At 41.3% G+C, this 15353-nt stretch overlaps 1 protein-coding gene across 4 annotated transcripts in view; it reads right to left on the minus strand.

The window, feature by feature from the left end:
- GPBP1 (GC-rich promoter binding protein 1) overlaps positions 1-12654 on the minus strand; it is a 35631-nt gene extending 22977 nt beyond the window's left edge. For 2 of the 4 annotated variants that reach the window (XM_058823781.1, XM_058823778.1), the window contains exons 1-2: positions 11049-12171; positions 10193-10261 (exon numbers count right to left, since the gene is read on the minus strand). The gene's annotated coding sequence lies outside the window, so the exon portion shown is untranslated. Of the gene's footprint in view, positions 1-3302; positions 3363-10192; positions 10262-11048; positions 12172-12515 lie in introns of those variants that run through there. The other 2 variants (XM_058823779.1, XM_058823782.1) reach the window with 2 other exon arrangements.
- Between the last annotated feature and the right edge of the window lie 2699 nt (positions 12655-15353).

A 15353-nucleotide genomic window follows, 5' to 3' on the forward strand; every position in this document is an offset into this window, starting at 1 on the left:
CAAGTACCATTAGTTTATCTTGTACTTACCAAATTTAATTAAGAAATCAAACAGTAAAGACTATAGTCAATTTTCCTCACACTTCTACATTTTTCTTTTTAAATTCACATAAAACAAGTGAAATCACACTTAAGAACAACAATAGAGGGATTCAACACTTTACTTGATGCAATAACAAACTATTCCAGGGATCAGGGACATGAAATGTCTAAGGAATCTGGCTTACTTTGCCTCACAAAATGAAGACATAAGACTTATTTAAAAAGTGGTTATGAACATTTAAAGGAGAAAATTTCAGCAAGAAAGGAGATGTGTTAATCCAATACACCACCAGAATCACAGGGTATCAATCACAGTAGATTGAAGGTGGACAGACACATGGTCCTGAAAATCATAAGAACAATATTCTGAAATAGCTTTAAGACTTAGACAAATATTTGAACCTGTCAATTTCTATTATACTTCTAAATCAGACCCCAATAATTGTAACTAAAGAGTTTAGCATGCAGGATGGTGCATTACACAAAAGTAACACTGTAAGAGCTAATCCACTTTTTCCCTATTTTCAGTGCTAACCATGCAAGTGTGATGTCTCTCCAGCAACTTTTTTCTCTCTCCTCTGCTATTTGAAATAAATATACAGTTTAAAAAATGAATTTTTTAAGCACAAAGAACACCCATTACAACTAAAATGTAAGTAAAATTCTGTTTTTTCCTGCAATAACATAAATAGAATTCAACACAATACAAAAACAGAGAATACCCTTCTATTCATGAAATTTTATATTAGCCTGCTTTCAGATTACTTTAGCAAAGTGCTTCCTCAAACTTCATCTCAATACTAAAATTTTCACCTTATCTGGAACTATTCACTATTACTGGTACAAGCAAACTTACTAGCATTTAAGTTTCATTTGCAAAGCTTGTTCATAATACACAGATCAAGGAGATGCAGATAAACAAACTAGCTGAAATAGTGTTATGGAGTACATCTTGGCTCTAACAAACACAATTTGTCACATTTTAATAAAGTTCTGTAACTTCTTGCAGTAAAGATTAATTTATTTTAACAGTTGGGGTTTCTTTCTCTATTTATTTACCAGGGGGAGGAGGGTGGAGGACACAGGCAGAACAAAATGCTTGCTCATTCTCACACCATTTGTGCTAAATTTGGGACAGCTGCCACCACAGCCATGCTAGTCATGGATTTCATGCTGTTCACTCCGGGGCAATTTCACCAAGCAGGCGGACTGGAGTACATGGCACTACTTTCCAACCCCTAGTGAAGCCCAAGAGCACCACAGGCTACGCACAGTGCAGAACTCCTGCAGGCATCTGTTACTCCAGATTGTATCTCTGTGTAGCACAACAAAATGCGAATACACTGCAGTGACATACCAGAGTCAGTACAGGGTAACTGCAGAGCCACTACAGACAGAATTTGTGTGAATGTACCACCTCACTAATGCTGCAGTACACCAGGAAGCACTTGTGCTGCCAAATGTTATGAAGAAAAAGGGTAAGACATGAACACAGACCTAGACTATTTTTTCCCCATGCCAAGCATCTGTAAAACACTGAAAACAGTTAGCACAGACAAAGCTTTAAAATAAATAAAATGAAAAATAAAATAAACTAAACTAAAAATAAATTACAAATAAAGTAAAAATAAGATCTTAAATAAAAAGAAATGAAGTTTTTTAAAAATAAAATAAGAAAGTCTCCAGCTCATACTGTAGAAAATTTACTGTGTAAGCAGACTACTATCACATAGTAGAAACTCATATAATGTCTTCTGCACTGCTTTTAATGACACAGTAGAATAGCAAATTCCTTGACAAAAGTATTTAATCTGGCCTTAAATGTATAATGAAAACAAAGGCTACTTACACAAAAACATAATTCACCTGATCACTTGTGATCCTTTTTAAAGACAATTGTTTACCCAGAATTTCTTCTAGATTTAATTGTATTATTCAAACCTTTACAGCGTTAAAAAATAAATCTCCCTTTAAGATTTACACAACACTGAAAACAGCCACAGAGCATCTCTGGAATACAGGAATCAGAAAAGTGACTGTTGTGAGAATTGAGCTGGAGGCAATCTCTGCACTGTCTGTGTAAGCAGACACGAGAGCCCATAGATGGCAGGGCAAAAGAAATCACCTTCTGAAATACTGCAAGATGGCAGGGCAGAGAAAGCAGATGTAATCAAAGCATTTGGGATTTCAGTTCTCTTGTACCGAGAGTCTCTAGTCCCATTAATAGTATTAACAAAACTAAAGTCTCCCTCATCATTTGCATCTTCACAGAGTTCTACATGAGAAGTGAGTTTAATGGCTTACTAATTTTAAATTTGGAAAGGACTTGAAAAATTAAAACATAACATCCAAAGATAACTCTGAAAGACTAATGGCCAACTTGTACTTCCTTAAACTTCAATCTAAGACTAGTGGCCAACTTTTACCTCCCTAGAACTTCAAACCAAGTATCAGCCTCTGCCGATTGGAAAGATACTGCGGTCTGTTTATTATCTTTGTGGTGCTTTACTGAACTCCGCCAAGCCTCACCTTTTCTTGTTTCAGAGAGCCTGTAACAGTGTTACACATCCTGGAAGGGTGACACCTCCACACGTGGCCTCACCAAGTCTGCATACAGGACAAAACTGAACACCCCTTGACGCACCCGCAACACTCCTCCTAATATTGCACAGAGATTTTCACTTTACTCCTTACAAGGACACATCGCTGGCTCGACGTTGGCTTGCTGTTCAACAGTACCCCCAGGTCCTTCTCTGTAGCTGGCATATGCAGCTGCTGTTCCAGAAAATTCACACTTTCCCCTTGCTTCATGAGAATCCTCTACCCACATTCTTCCATGCAGCAGACCAAACATCAAGTGCTTGTATCAGCCAGCTCCCCTTTCTTATATTATCTGCAAACTTGTTGAGGGTAAACTCTACTCCACTGTCCAGGACTTCAATGAAGATGTTCAATAGCAGAGGCTTCAGCAGTGAACCCTGGGGTACACTGGAACAGCTTCTTTTTAATGGCCTTTGTGCCACTGATTGCATCCCTGCGGACCTGACCATTCAGATAGTTCTGGATACATCTCACTGCTCACTTCTCCACACATACTTGTCACCTTTTACCATAGAACACAATGTCAAAAGCCTTACTGAGGTCAATACTATCGCCTGCTCTCTGTTCATCTACCAAGCTAGCTGCCTCATTGTAAAGGGTTATTAGCTTGCTGAAGTGTGACATCCCCTTCATAAAACCCTTCTGACTGCTCTCACTCACCTTCCTGTCCATTACATGTTTGGAAACACGTTTCCAGGATCAGCTGGTGCACAACCTTCCCATGGACTGAAGAGAGGCTGACTGGCCTGTAGTTCCCTGGATCCTCCTTCTCATCCCTCCTGATGACAAAATTAATATTTGCTCTCTTCTCTTACGCAAGAACCCCTCCCAATGACCATTAGACCTCTCAAAGATGGCTTTGCAATAACATCAGCACACATGGCAGAATGGAACACCCATCATGCAACCATCCTGTCAAGCCCCATGGGATTATAATAGTATTTAAGTGTTCCCTAACCTGATTCTTTCTTCACTGAGGGTGGAGGAAAAAGGCACAGCAGAACTTGAGGACGACACGAGACCAGAGACAGTCTCCACCCAATTTTAAGGGCATTGCTTAACTCGTCTAACCAGTATTCAGCTGGAAGAGACAGTCCCACAGGTAGTGAACAGATCTCCAACCTCAGAGAAGCCTCTTCCAGTGAACAAAAAAAGTATTTCCCTAGCTCAGAAACTCATCCTCGTACTTAAAATAGGTTTCACTACTACAGATAAGATACATTTGGTAACACTATCTGTCTGAACTGTGATCTCGGGAGTTTAGTTCAAGCATGGCTTAAAGAAAAAGGCCATGAAGCCATGCAATTGAGAGAACAGTAAAAGGTAGTTGCGAAGCAGTTCCAAAAGCAGTTCCCAGCCTGATTACTATAAACAATTACACTCTCTCAGGCATCACTCTATAAACAATAAGGTTCTCAGACAGTCTTCCCATAACAAGTGTAACACCCTCTCTGGGAAAAGATGGCACCCTGGGAACAGATGTGGAAGTTTTGGGAACTGTTCATATCACAGTGGGAACACTGGTTTTGTTTTGTGTAAACAATTGTCGGTATTGTAAAACAAAAGGAGTGGTTAGAATTTTCTCTGTTAGCCTACCGTAAACCTGGATTTTGGAATATGCATGAAGTTAATTAACACTGTTATTTAAAGTGACTGATCAATCAATAAATTGGAGTTCGATGCATTAAAGGATGGTCGTCTCCCCCTTACTTCAACACTGTGAGAATAAATAAAAACAGCTTTGCTTTTTCAAAATGTTCTAACATGAAGAAACAGATAAAAGAGTGACGTTACTATAATAAGAAAAAAACCTAGCCAATAATATAGTAAAATAGTGAAAACTTCTGGATTTTAAAATTTTAACCTAGAAGTTTTAGTTAAAAGTTAAATTTAACTAAAAATTTAACTAAAAGGTATGTGCTTTTGGAATGGACCTACCATACTACAGGTACACCCTATTCAAATGGAGCTGACCAGAATTTTGTAGGAAAAACAAATTTTAAAATAAAGCCAAAATTGGGGAAAAAAAAATCCTAAACAACCGTGTCAGCTGAACACATCACCAGAAGACAAGGAAAACCACAGGAAATCAGTTCTGTATCTTCGGGTCCTATACTTAAGCTTTCTCTCTGTGTAATCTGTATCATTTCTTAGGAAATAGTGTCTGTGACACTTAGAAATTTGAGAAATTGTCAAAAGACCACTAAAACAAAAGGTAATATAAACTCAAACAGCAAGGAATACTTGAAGCTTGTGAATGGAATTTCAAATTTAGTAACAACGGGGGGAAGGGAGGAAAGGTTCAAGCCATGAATCACGAAAATTAGAAAAGAGATACAAATTTCTTGATGCTCCCTGAAGACCAGTTTACAAGTTCAGACAACTGATTTGCACAGAGAAAACCTCAAACAGAATAAATGTCAAAAGCACTGACATGATATACAAATTTATATTTTCCAAGGGAATCTAAAAATAGTAGGAAATGCATATCTAAGCGGCACATTCCTATGAGCTTTAATCCAATGCCTCATAGATTATTATCACAGTAAGTACAGCACACCACAAATTACATAGGGGACCCTTAACTTCACTTCTCAACTACACGCATCTGCCAAACTACTCTCACTCTGTCACTGTAATTTTTAGCATAATATTTATAAATGAGACAGAAGAAGGTAGTAAGCTGTGAGAATTAAAGTACAGTACAATGTTGTTATAAGAGCATGGAAAGAAAAGGTTATATGCAGTGTCTCAATTTGCTGCTACTGCTTTGTTTCCTTGATAAGGAGCTCCAGCACACATATCAAATTCTTATTTCATCAGAAGACAAAAAAGAGCGTATGTATGAACTTCAGAGGGTCCAACAAAATAGTTAGAACACTGGCCCTTCAGTCCTCCCACAATGGGCCAGCTTCAAATTTTGGCTTCAACTCTGCACCATTAGCCAAAGGAAAACTACCAATATTGGTCTGAATTAGGCAAAGAAACTACATGTACAAGACTCAGCCATCAGCCTACACACTCCTTCTTCAAATACAGGATCATTCAGGACATTTTTCATACTAAGCAGCTCTTAAAAATAACCCACACTACCAAAAGTTTTTTCTTCTGCCATAAAACACATCTTCTTTTTCTTTTTTCAAAAGAAAAATTTTCAGTGATAGCGGATTCTTCTCTGTTATCCCTCCTTGCTATCTCTAGTTAAGAGTAACACTAATTTGAAATCAAGTTGCTAAATGTAAGGTCCAAACAATACTTTTATTTAAAATCTATTAATCTCAATTTTCATTCCCCTTTTGAAGACACAGTTTACTCAATATCTTCCTTACTATTCTGTGATCCATGTAGTTCCAACAAATCAAAATAAGCTAATTTTAAGTTATTTTGCTATTCAAAATTTGTATGTCACTAAAACAGAAAATAATATTCAAACCCTTACACAAGCTTTATGAGTTTTTGAAACTGGAAGCATTTCTACTGATCACAAATTGCTGCAATAGCATGACAAACACTTCAACTGAAGATTCTCTCTTTCCTTCTTTCTTTCCTCTCTGTGTAAATGAACAGCTGTAACAACAGAATAAGTTTACACCTTTACAGTCAAACTTCTAACACTCTGAAGGAAAAAGTATCATGCCACCCCTTGTGGCATTTCAATGAAAAACTATTTTTAAAAAAGATTGGGCTTGGGTATGGTAATTCCCTCAAGTTTTTTGGTTTGCTAAAATTTATTGCCTAAGATTCATACCTTCAACAGAAAGGAAAGGGAGCTGAACTTTTGAAGGTCTCCTCCACTAATTAAACAAAAAACTCTGAAACAGTTCAACTGTAGCCTCTTATTTCTCAATGATGCTACTGGTGAGCAAGCAAAACCTCTAGTTTATTTTTGTTATCCCCATCATCCAATACAGAACTGTCCTGATATATATTCTACCACTGGACAACACAGAAGAACAGAAGAAGATATCCATACAATTTGTAATTTGCCTTCTTGCCTCATGTTTTAAAAAGAAGTATAAAAACTAAGGTTTCCTGCAGAGCACTAAGGAAGGAGCAAGGTGCTCTGCTAGATCTGAGCACTGACACTTACATATGAGGAGTATGCAGAGTCAAAATATAATGTCAGTTTTTTAACCAATTAAAGCCAACACATTCTTTAGTACAGCCACAGACTTAATACTTACCTTTACAGAGACTTAGCACAAGTATAGAAAACCCAACAAAAAAATCCACCTTCATTTCTACTTTGTGCTTAAATTCCTTATGGGAGAATGAACCAACTAAAGCACACGGTGTTTTGCATAAGGATCTAGAATATGAGCACTGCTTTTTATCATACGGTCCCCTTTACTATATACAGTTATGGTTCACAAGCAACCGGTTTTAACATTACCTCTGCGAACCAAATATAAATGTCACAACAATCAAAACGTCTTTTAAGAAATGTTTTAGATATAGATGAAGCTGCTAAATCCTTTGGATAACATAATGATGACTTTTTAACAAAAAAAAAAGTTTCTGTTTTTGCATTTTACTGAAACACAGATTTTAAAAAAATGCAAGCTATTTCATAACATGAAATAACTTCACATTTACAGCCAGGTTCAGCTGAGTAACTTCAATTCACTACAGCCATGTTCCTTCTCCTTGAGAAGAATCATTTGGTGTGTAATGGTACTGACCATTTAGCAAAAGCCTGATCGATGCTCATTTCTTGCCCTTTAACAAGGTTCAAATTCAAAAGCTAAAGTGTGAGTTGAATTACATCACAGCCCTAGTCAGCATATGTTATGTAGGAAATCACCAGAAATGCTTCAGCACTTGGGAATTGTCACAAGAAAGAAGTAGCAGCTGATAAAGGCAGAAATTTTGCCCTATGCTGAGCATATAAAGCAGATAACAACTTATTTCAGCTGTTTCCCTGACTATGTCTACCCAAGACATGAAAGGAGGAGACTGTGGAAGAGTTGACAGCACCACACAGGGTATTATCATCAGGTATCACGTTCAGTTACTCAAACACAGAGTAAGAAAAAACAAAACAAAAAGTGTGACAAGTTTTGTTCACATCTGTTTACAATAAGGTCTGCAAATAGTTGTCTTTGCAGGACAGAATTTATTCCTACTACTAAAAAAAGAAAAGAAAAAGAAAAAGCAACTTCCTCAGACATTATTGATGAACTGTCAATACAACAGTTCTAGCCACACAAGTTAAACAGATTAACCTCGTTAGAATAAAAATGAAAGGAGCACAAAGTACATACTTATAGAACACTAAATATCTGCACAATTTGCCCCTATCATTTTACTGATGTAATTCTGTTTCAGCTTGCTGCAGATTAAAGCAAAGTTGAAACAAATAATTATTCTCAAAAGTTTCCACCAACACTTTTTTCACATAGTAGAGCAACCCGCATCATTCTGAAGAATTAGCCAGTACAAATGTACCCATTTTAAGAACCTACCAGAATAAACACATCAGTACAAGACACAACCTGCTGACAGTTATCCCTCTACAAAAGGTATGTTTACATCAAGGTTTAAAGTATAAGCTCTCAAGAGCAAGGACATTATCTTCATAGTTGTCTGTAAAGCATTTAACAGACTGTAAGCACTTGAAAAAAAAAATCTAGGGAAGAAATTAAAGTGGACCAGCATGCTTGGCATTCTCTTCTCAGTAGGTATGAATTATGTTTAGGTTACAAGGGCACAGCTGTAAAACACTCCTGAATTCTTGTCAAACACAAATGTTCACAAATAGGAAAAAAAAAATACACTCCTATAGAATCCCTGAAGATAAGGAGCTAACATGTATATCTCAAACACCAATAGCTGGATAACTGCAGAGCCAACCAATGGTTTGTGGAAAATGGGATATGGCTGGAGAAGGGGCCATGCAGGGGTAGGACAACATTCTTCTGGGACAAGCATCCTCATTCTAGTCCACAGAGACACAAAAAACAAAAGATAGAACCAGCACAGAAGCGAGCATGAACTGTTGACCAAAGCCCAATGCCACAGGGGGATAATGAGATCATCAGGGATCCCCCCAAAACCCTCCAAGCCATTTCCAGAAAGGCCTCAAAGAATGGACCATACAAGATAACTGATCTACATAGAAAATGAAAACCTTCGTTTCAGGACAAGGAAACTACCTCCAAAAAGCTACCCCACCAAGCCCTGCCTGCACATCCCAGGACATCCCATAGCCAGACCAACAGTAGGAATCAGGGCTGGTGATCTGTTTTTCTCTCTTCCTTCCTTTTTCTCTCTCTCCCTCTCCTTAATTCATCTCTTCCCTTCTCTCTTCCTTTCTACCCTATCCCTACCATGTAAGCTGTGTGCTTATACAGTAGGCCAGGGACTGACATACCCATTTCAATGCCAAGCGTGCAATTTATGTAAAAACCCAGTGATTTTTTGTGGACCCTCCAACTTCTGTTGTCCCTTCAACCACAAGCATTTATGAATCCTGGGTGCTCCTTTCCCCTACTTCCTAAGTGTAAGTACTGTGAAAGGATAAAAGAATTATCCAAACAGAGAGGTGTAAAAACAGAATTAATTTAATGAAGCTAAAAAGCAAACTCCTCAAAACTTCCAGAAGAAGAAGAGTCTAGAAAAAGATGCCACCCAAAATAGTAAGTGGAGGATGTAGCTCCTTGATTTCAGTGAGAGCATCTTAAAAAGAAACAGAAGTATCTCAGCACTGAAAATTAATAGCTTGGAAAAACAAGCAAGACATCACTTTTTCTATGAGTTAAGAAGTGAATATTTCTATTATTCTCATGCACATACAATAAACAATCAAATTAAATGGCAACTCACACCAGAATTCTCCATCTATCAAATGCTTTCAAAAAATCATAGTCATACAAGTAGAGGAATATACAAGATCATTCTTTTCTATTGGTTTGGTTCTTTAATAAGTGGCTCAGCTCCCCAGTCAACTATGCTCAATACACAACAGCCACAAGCCATAGCCAGAGATTACAGCAACAGAGTCCTACTCCCTACTCCTGTTCCATAGTTTCCATATTTTCAAAACAGCAAAACTGAAACAGAAGTTAAAATAACAAAGCAGCAAGACCATCCAAAGCACAAAACTGAAGCTAGTTCAACTTTTAGATTTGACAACATAGAGATAAGAACTTTAGCGAGACTGAGAATTTACAAAATTTATGTAGATGCAAGTCCTTCATTTGTGGTCAAAATAACAAGCTACAGGAGTTAAAATACACTGCAGTAATTTTTAAGTACAGTTTCGCATGCTTAACTACACTTTTTCTACAAGGTTATAACATATGTAATCTTTCCAAATATCTTTGCACTGCCCTTAAGGAAAACCTTTTTTTCATTAGTTCACTACTGCTAATAATTCAGTATTGGAGAAGCTTTCAAAAATATTTTAGAATGTGACAACTGAGGTATAAGTGTAACCTCTACCAGATGCTCAGTTTAAAGTCTACCTTATAATGCTTTAATTATTTAAAGCCTTATGAATCATCAGGGTGGGGTAGGGGATAGGGAACTTCAGTAAAATTACCACTGACTTTTGAATTAAGTTGCTCTGTCCATCTTTAATTTTCTTTCAGGCAGTAGCAGCTCTGTTGAATGCAAACCTACAAAAAATAATTATAAACACATTAATGCCAAAATTAAAAAATATTGAATCACTGTGGGATGAGGAAAACTACAATACATCTAAAAACAACAAGGAAGATAAGCCAATTCACCACTAGATTTAATTTTGTATCATTCCAAGGAGAAGGAGCTCTTTCTGAAGAGCCACACTTGCAGACCAGTCAGTCCAATTTATTGCCATTACAGAACAGGAAAAAACACTGAAGCCAATCTTACAATATCAACACAGATAAAAGCTAGACTGCATAGCCAGTAAAATAATTTTTGGTTAAAAAAAACCCTCTGGCTTTCATACGTGAGAAAGAATAGTGGAAAGGAAAAAAAGGAGTGAAATTCCCTCTATATTATTACTAGCCTGATGCTGCAAACACATGTAACACAAATGGAAGGAATGGCACATGCAAGCTGTCCAGAAGACTTGGTCAAAAAGATACATTTACTCTTCAGAGTACAACATTAACATAAAGGCAAAATTCCTTATGGATTTAGTCTAGCTATAGCTACTTTTTAATCTCACATAAAAATCACACTCTTATATGTACACGTTTCTCCTTGTAGCTGTATTCTTCAAAGTCTTAAGGAATTATTCCATTATAAAAGCCAGCAAGTAAAAATTAACAAGCCTCGACATTCAACATTCTCAAAAAACAAAACAAAAAACAACCACCAAAGAACCTCTAACCAGTAAAAATTACAGGTTTAACTGTTCTACCGATAAAATGTTTTTTCAAGTGAAAATTGAATTATGAACACTACAACACTTACCTAATCCGAGAGGACCACACAAGGTGCTAGTACTGCGTGATTTATATTTTTCCAGTTTGTTTTCCTTGAGATAATAACCCCAACTCCTGTTGATACTACATTCGTGGCAGTTTGACACAGATTTGACCTCACAGAAATCAGCTACCCATCCTTCTCGCTTACAGATTCTGCAAGGCTATTTACAAAGTCTGCCAATGTCTTAAAAGCCTTTTCTTTTCTCTGACAGCTTCTTCTCTTGTCTATTGCATGTAGATACCATTATATGCAGCATCAGCTCCAAGTGAAATAAATACAGTTTTTACTCCACAGACTGTGATGTCAAAAACTCAAATTTCACATATGAACTGAAGGACATTTCCTACCTTCCGGTAGCAGAGGCATTTGTAAACAGTTATCTGGATGCCTCCATACTGCTTATGAGCAACAACATTTTTCAAGAAAAATATTAAATAAAATACAAAAGAAAATAGTATAAACAAACACCTATTAAATTCTTCATTTATAAAATCGGTCTCACTGCAAAATGAAAGAAGACTATGTCAGAAAATCTAAAAAATGAAATAAGGGGGGGAAAAAATCTGCCATGAAACTTTTCAGCAATGTCCCCACAGTGACTCAGGCCACATTTAACCTGCAGCCAGTTAACAAAACTGGTTAAGCCTCTGACTCAGAATGCTGCCGAGAAGAAAAAGAGTACGTAGAAAGAGGAAAGCACTTTATTTTTGCAGCTGAAGTATTCAGAACTTCATAAATTTAGCTATGTATCCATGCCACGCGGACAAAAGAATCCGAGGGTGATGGGCTCGACACTGCTAGAAGAAAAAACCTCACGATTTCCTCAGTTCTCTTCCCAGATGTCTACTGCTTGTTTGAGAGGCCTTTTCTGGACAAAGCACGCACAAGTTATCCCAGAACAGTGTCCGATATTTCTTCCTTTCACAGGAAGAACTGCTGCAGGTCAGTATCCACCTTTTCTCTTCTCTGCCAGCTGAAGCAAAAGGCTACAAACATCAAGGACTGACTCTATCGTTCAAGCAACCTAAGGTAAAAAGAACCAGAAAATTCAGTTCTCCCCTACGAAATCCGGACTGGCGTTAGACAAACACGAAACAAACAAAACCCAAACGCCTGAATCTTAAAACCAGAAGCAAACAGGAACCTGGATCGCAAAGAGCACACACGGACGCAGCCGCGGAGCCGAGCCCGGGAGCGGAAGCCTGGGTTACACCTCCACTCGCAGGCACAGAGGGCGGCGGCAGTGTTTGACGGGGGGCGCAGCCTATCAGCGGAAACCTCCTCCTGCCGCTCGGCCGCGGCAGGAAAACAGGCTGGGGCCTGGAGCCATGGGCAGTGGGGGCTGGGAGGAGAGAGTGCGGGGAAAACAGGCAAAGAAAGAAAGGGTCATGTCTCGTTTTATTGGCGAAGCTGAACAGATGTACAGAAGGCACCCGGTCGGGAAGCGCTGACCTGGGCCAGGGACATTTCCCGGAGGGACAGCGGGAGCCGCCGTGGGAGCCCCAGCGCGGCCCGGGACATGCTTCCTTTCCCGGGCTGTGGGGACAGACAGACGCGGCTGCCGGGGTATGCGGACAGAGGCCGTCCGCTGCGGAGTGTGCGGGCACACAGAACCCCAGCTCTCGGGGAGGGCACACGGAATCCCGGCTCTCGGGGCGGGCGGGCACACGGAATCCCGGCTCTCGGGGCGGGCGGGCACACGGAGGCCCGGCTCTCGGGGTCCGCGACCTGCCGCTGCACCGCCGAGCACCCGTCCTTGGCCCTCCTAGCGACAGCCCCGCCTCCGCCGCCGGGGGCGGCTCCCCGTGCCGCCCCCGAGGGTGGTCCGGGCAGCACGGCGGGGCAAGGAGCGTGGCGGCCCGGCTTGCCCTGAGTCCGCTCCGCGCCCGTTCCCGGAGCTGTCCCGGGCTGTTCCGAGTGCCCCCCTCGCCCCACCACGCGCGCGCGCACACCGCGCGCTCGCCTCGCTCCCTCAAAATGGCACCGCTCCGCGCCGCAGTGCTCCCTACGCGCACGCGCAATCTCCGCGAGAGCCCCCGCGCGGGAGCCTGGGGAGGAGCAGGCGGTGCTCCCGGTACCGCCCCCGCCTTGACGTCACGGGAACCATCCCGAAGGTTCCGCGCGGGACGGGGAATCCCCAGAGCGCGCCCCGCCCTCGCGGCGGGAGTCCCCGGCGCTGCCGTCACTAACCGTGCCGCGGCGCGGCCTCACCTGCGCATGTGCAACGAGCTGCTGAGGCCGAGAGTTGGGAGCTGGGGCGGCCGGGGCGGGCGCCGGGGGATCCCGGCTGGCGGCCCGTAGGCCGCGTGTGAGTGCGAGAGCGTCCGCCCAGAGCGGCCCTGGATCAGCCCGATGTGTGCCGGAGAGATCCCCGCCGGGAGGAAGCGTGGCGCCACGGGCCCCGGGAAGCGCAGGTCCCTTCCCGTGCCCGCTGCCGCGGACAGAGCGGGCTCCGCAGCGCCGGGTGCCGCCCGCACCCGCAGCGCGGCTTAATCGCGGTGCCAGAGGGGCCTGAGGGCAGTAAAAACCAATAACCACGGATTAATAAAACAAAATATCAGAATCTTCGCTAAATCGACACTTCGGTGTTCCAGCGCACGAGTGGAAGTACCCTGGAGGTCCGCATGGTTATTCCGAGTGTGCAGTTTTGAGAGAAAAGTGATGGGAGTATTCTTACTGCCTGGGATCTAAAGGCCTAAATCACCGTTTTGCAATTTTGAAATCCTTTTACCAACGCAATCAAAATTGTTTTTTCAATTAATTAGGTAAAAAAGTAAATTTACAAAAGTAATATTTTGATATAATTAGAAAGAACGCTGGCAAGTGTTTGTAGCACCTGCATTTGATTGTGGGTTTTCTTTGAAAGTTTCCTCCACAAGTTTTAAGTTATTGTAGAAACTGAGATTATGCACTGACTTTTGACAAAAATTATCTCAAACTGTAGGATTCTCTTTTAAATGCATTTTACGGGCATGTATGTGGCCAATGTAAGTTAGTTTTCGTAACTTGATAAAAGTCACTAGAAAGCAACAATTACTAGAAACTTGACTAAACAATTACCAGACTAACAGCAAACAAACTAAGCAACAATTACTAGAAACTAAAAATCAACAACTGAGAACATAAAGTAGAAAAAGCACATGATAATTTCATCTTTAAACTGACAGAAGCTCTGAAACAATTCAGAAGCTCTGAAACATTAATCTTCAGCTCAACTCTGAATATTTAAACCCCAGTTCCAATTTCTAACACCCAGCAGTGTTTTTCTAGGTTCAAGAATTCAAGATTCATCACAGTCTTGAGTGCAGTGAAACCTCCTTTCTCTTCATCCTTGAAGTTGTTTGTCCTATTTGCCTGTGCTGCAAAGTTATTAGCACAGCCTGATGCCAAACCTGAAGCCATGAGCAGGAAAGGCAGGGCAGTGCTCTGCCCCCTGGCCCAGCTACGAACCAACAACCCAGGTTTTGGTGAACCTCACACCACTGGCCTCAGTCCATCAATGCAGCCTGTCCAGATCCCTCCCTTCCTGTTCTCCAGCAGACCAACACTCACACCCAACTTGGTGGTGTCTGCAACACTGAGGATGCACACTCAATCCCCTCATCCAGATCGTTGATAAAGATATTAAACCGAAATGCCCCCAGTGCTGAGCCCTGGGGAGCCCCGCTGATGAGCGGCCACCAGCTGGATGTAACTCCACTCACCACCACTCTCTGGGCCAGCCATCCAGGCAGGTTTTACCCAGTGAACAGAGCACTTGTCCGAGCCATGGGCTGCCGGCTTTTCCAGGAGAATGGCATTGGAGACAGTATCAAAGGCTTACTAAAGTCTAAGTAGACAACATCCACAGCCTTTTCTTCATCCGCCAAGCAAGTCACCTGTTCATAGAAGGAGATCAGGTTGGCCGAGCAGGATCTACTTTTTCCCACCACATTGGCTGGGCCTGATCCCTTGGCTGCCCTGCACATGCCATGTGATTGCACGGTAGCACTCAAGGTGATCTGTCCCATAACCTTCCCAGGCACTAAGGTCAGGCCTGTAGCAGCCCAGAATCTCCCTCCAAGCCTTCTTGTAGATAGGTGTCACATTGGCCAATCTCCACTCAAGTCACCTGAGGCTTCCCAGGTTAGCCAGGTCCATTGGTAAATGAGGGAGAGTGAGCTTTTCCACTGGCTCCTCAGTATCCTTGTGTGGATTCCATCTGGCCCTCTACACTTTTGATGTCTAAGCAGCTCAGTAGGTCACTAACTGAATTCTCCTGGAGAGAGGCTCACTTCTGCTCCTTGTCTA

The sequence above is a fragment of the Ammospiza caudacuta genome, chromosome Z (assembly GCF_027887145.1).
Source record: "Ammospiza caudacuta isolate bAmmCau1 chromosome Z, bAmmCau1.pri, whole genome shotgun sequence".
NCBI classification, from domain to species: domain Eukaryota; kingdom Metazoa; phylum Chordata; class Aves; order Passeriformes; family Passerellidae; genus Ammospiza; species Ammospiza caudacuta.